This window comes from Arachis duranensis, chromosome 6 (assembly GCF_000817695.3).
Source record: "Arachis duranensis cultivar V14167 chromosome 6, aradu.V14167.gnm2.J7QH, whole genome shotgun sequence".
NCBI lineage: Eukaryota > Viridiplantae > Streptophyta > Magnoliopsida > Fabales > Fabaceae > Arachis > Arachis duranensis.
The window spans coordinates 66,696,801-66,701,359 of NC_029777.3; the positions used below are offsets into that span (position 1 = coordinate 66,696,801).

Genomic DNA, 4,559 nt, shown 5'->3' on the forward strand with positions numbered 1-4,559 from the left:
CGTCGCCGGTCTCTGTCTCCTCCTGCGTGTGGCTATGCTGAAGCTCCATGGGAAAGATATACAATGGATTCCATGGGTGAAGCTTAACTACAGGTACAGAAGTACCGCGAGACTCGATTGAAGCAGTACAAGAATTACGAGAACCTCTCATTCTCGTGAGGATCTCGACAAGGTGAACACCTCAGTTGCTTCACGCTTTCACTTCTGATTCAGATGAAATTATGAATACTAATTCTAATTCGTTTCTAAACTCCTTGTTTATTTATTTATCTGGCAGGAGTGTTTGGAATGCAGAAGGAGAAGGCCTTCTGTATTGACACCACTTAGGGTAATGATCACCACATGTTTGATACAATGACTGTGAAATCTTTTACCTTCATTTTTATCCCTTTGTTCTACGATACATTACATTACAAGAATGTGTTTTGTTTTTCTTCACTGACTCACTTTTGCTGTTTGGGTTCAGGTGCTAGTACCTATTGAATCCAATATGAGTAGCTTTTATGGGAAGAACAAGAACAGTAACCCTTTTGTAGATGATGACTTCCCTGACCCACTTTGCAAGCTCAATCTCAAGGAGACTTCTGAATTTGTCAAGTCATTTCCAGTGCCAAATGCTATTAGTGATAGTTGAGAGTGCCTTAACTTGTCAACTTTTACTTCATCTTCATTAGTACTTAGCTTCAGATTCTTAGATGCACTTGCGGATATTGTCACAATCAATAACATAACATTTTAAGATATGGCGCACGGGTAACTTGAATTCTGATCTAAAATGACATTTTACTTATTAATTATTATTGATTGTGAGCACAGTTCATGTGTGTCGACATATAAGTCCGTTTAGTTTATTTTCATGTCTATGCTTTATGTTAGGCTAACATCAATTTCATGCTTCAAGAGGCATTGTTCTAATTCACGGTTACTTGACCTTTATGAGGCATGCGTCTCAAAGCATTTCACATAATTGTCACAAATTCCTAAATATTTCAAGGGATCTTCAGATGAGTTCATTGATGCCAACATTCAACTCGCATTGGCTGTTGTGAAAAAGCTCCAGGAGAAACAGGATACCCGAGCTTGCTTAGTAAGAAGACGCATTATTTTCGTCCCATCCTTACTTAGAAGAAATATTTATTTTCATGAATAAATTTTTACCTTCTGTTTTTCTGGAGAAGATCTTATGATATATGTTCCCGGTTGTAGGTCTTCCCTGATAAGCCAGAAAAGCGCAGAGCCTCCGAGTTGTTCAAATCAACTCTGGATTCGGTAATAAAAATACACTTATTATGATTTTTTTCCCATCTTTCTAATGGATTTATCTTATTTTCCTGCATCTTTCTTATTTTGAAGTGTCATTTTTGTTGTGCATTCAGATTGATGGCATTACCATTGGTTCCTTAGACATGTCCCTGCTGGACCTATGACTTCATTTTTTCGATCCGTTAGAAACACCCTTGATTTTGATTTTGAAGATGAAAATGAAGGTTTGTTCTTTAGGGAAAATGGCATTAGTATATTGTACTGAGTCAATAATTTTTTCCAAATTATCAAGTTCGAAACTTGGGGATGAGAGAATGTATAAAAAATTCAAAATTAATAATAATGCATGATGACTTGATACCTGAACTGCAGAAGATGGAAGTCTAATGAGCCTCCATCACTCTACATATTCCTTAACTGCAGTATGCGTGAACTTGCAAATATAGAGAAGTATGTGGTATGGTGTCTCTGCCAGATGGAATGTTTCTTGAACCTCTTTTCACTTTTAATATTTGATGTGCTTATTAAATTTCGCTATTTCTTATTTGCATTGGGTTATTGTTGGCTTATTCATTCAGAATATATTTAGTTTTTTTCTTTGGTGATAATATGCAATGGAATATAAAGCTTGAATCCTTTCGTTTGATTTTGGGACAGCATGTATCATTCTTTTTTGTATACTATTTTCTTCCAAATCTAGATTTTGATGGCCTTTGTTGACTGTATAATCAATTCTTAAATTCTTAATTATTAGCTATTGAACAGGTTATATTTCTGACTCGTTTCATTTTGGTGGTAGTTACTTTAATGTATTTTATATATTGTTATCTCTTGAATTTTGCAGGAAAAATTTGCCGTGTCTACACCAACACTTCTATTTAATCTTGAACTAGACACACTATGGTATATTCTCTTTATATATACATACATGTTGCTGTGCCTAAATCCATAGTTTTAATATAATTATTTTTGACAGAGTTAGTATTGAATTTACAGTGTCGATTTAGGCCTTTTGGGCTTCCCTCCCAAAGATTTGCATTACCGCTTCCTTTCACAATTTACTCCGGTATTCTACATTAGAATCAGAGAGTATTCAAAGGTGCCTCTTCTTTATTGAATTGTTTTTACCTGATCATTTTATCAAATAATTGGTATTGATTGTTTTCTTTTTATGTTTTTAAGACAGTTGCAATAGCACCTTATATTGTCAATTACAGTAGAGCAGTGTTCTGCCAGTATCCAGGTATGGGTATATGGTATTTTGATCTCAGTATATAACTGGTGCACTAGATTGTTACTTCATGGTTTGTTGTTCAGGTCCTTGGCAGCTGATGCTTAAGCAAGCAGATGGTTCTTACGCTTGCATAGCAGAAAGTGCAACCCGCTTCACCCTTGGTGAAGTAAATACATAATCTTTAACTCTTTTCACTTTTTAAATTGTAAACACTAGTATTAACTTTTAAACTGATGTAGGCCAAAGAAGAGTTGTTGAGAGTCTTGGGACTTCAAGAAGGGGAGGGAAGCTCTCTAGAATTTCTTCGAAGAGGCTACAAGGTGTTCTATTTTATTAGTTTATCAGTCTATGTTTTTGTTTATGCTTGTTGCTTGTTTGTTGGCGTGTCTCTTATTCACAGATAAGGGTGCTTTTCTTCAGCTTATTTTGCCAAAATACTGTATAAGAAAGCCAGGTTTCACATATTTGGATAAAATTTAGAAATAATTAGGATTTTGCCAGTTTTAAGCTTTTTTTATTTTGTTCGAGCTGCAGATAGTAGCTTATAAGAAAATCAAATTTTAGTTTTCTCAATTATAAAGAAACTCTTACCTGCCTCATTTGATATTGCAGGCAAGCACATGGTGTGAAAAAGATTTTGATTTGGAAGCATCTTCTGCATGGAGGAGCTGATCACTACACTGTAAAACTATTATAAGAGATTCTCTCTATCTTTTTATTTTAAATGCAAGTTCTATGTAATATTCCCAATTTTCTGTTATGTTATTGAGGTTTATTAAGTTAGATTTCAATTTTTCTGCAAGAAACTATTTGAGAACTTGTGTTGGTGTTTTTTTGGGTGCTTTGAGTGTGTTTGCTAATATGTAAATATATATTTTGGTCATGAATTTTCGGTATTGTGCAGTTGGCTGTTCACAAGTGCCCTGAATGTAGACAGCCACTACCTGAAAGCTATTCGCCTCCGGCAGATGAACCTTGGACGACTGGGATCTTTGGATGCACCGAAGATAGGAAAAGTTGTAAGTAATGCATTAATGGTCAATGTTAATAGTCTGTTTATATTTTTTTATGCTGTAATTGCCTTCAGTTTGATATAATCTAAACTAAGTCTATATAGGCTAGAGTGGATCCATGACCATAAATTCATTGAGTACTGACTAGTTGGCAGAAACTGAGTTGCAAAAACTGAGTTGCATAGACATTTGACAGCATCATTGTAACATAAAAATTAGTTAATTTTTGTTGGAAGCCCATGAATTAAAATATATAGAAGGCCAGATTTTTATATTTTCAACATTTGAATTGAGAACTATTTTACTAGTTTCATTTCATGGCAAATTAGTTAATTCATATTGTCCCTTTAAGCTACTGGAAGCACCCTACAACTGGTGGCAAGAAGCATGAGCACCTAAAATTACTTCTATGCAGATTGAATGGAGTGTCAGGGGTGGCTCCTTATGCATTTAATTGACATAATTTTCATTAGAATGTTGAGTAATGAGTTTTTTGTGCCATAACAAAGTGAATAATTTTTACTATTGACATTTTTTCATGTATTTTTCTCTATTGTGTACTTTTACTGACATGCAGTACTTTGAAATATTTTCAGGCAAGAAGTGTAGTGTAAAACCCGGTTAATTAACGGCTAATTAACCCATAAATGAGAATTTATTCTAGAAAGCTCAAAATGTGATTTTTGTGGCTAAATATGATAGAGGAGACTGAGACGAGAATTTCGGTACCAATTTTATAGAATTCGGGCCAAGATTGGACCAAACGGGCCAAACCGGGCCAAACGGACCCAAAGTGGGCCCTTGGCCCAACATAACTTAACCAAAACCCTAGTTTTCAGCACTCTCTCTCCTCATTTGTTACACACACAAGCTGAAATTAGAGAGAAAGGGAGGAAGAACACTCTCTCAAGTTCTCTCCCTTGGTTGATCTTCAAACCACCATAACTTTTGATCTAGAGCTCCGATTGCCGCTCCGTTTGCGGCCACGCGTTCACCGCAGAGAGCTCTACAAAACCCATACAATCAATCTTGAGGTAAGCCACGTGTTG

At 35.4% G+C, this 4,559-nt stretch overlaps 1 pseudogene; it reads left to right on the forward strand.

The window, feature by feature from the left end:
- The first annotated feature begins 354 nt into the window (after window positions 1-354).
- LOC107493952 (protein LPA3-like) lies at window positions 355-3,169 on the forward strand (annotated as a pseudogene).
- The last annotated feature ends 1,390 nt before the right edge of the window (window positions 3,170-4,559 follow it).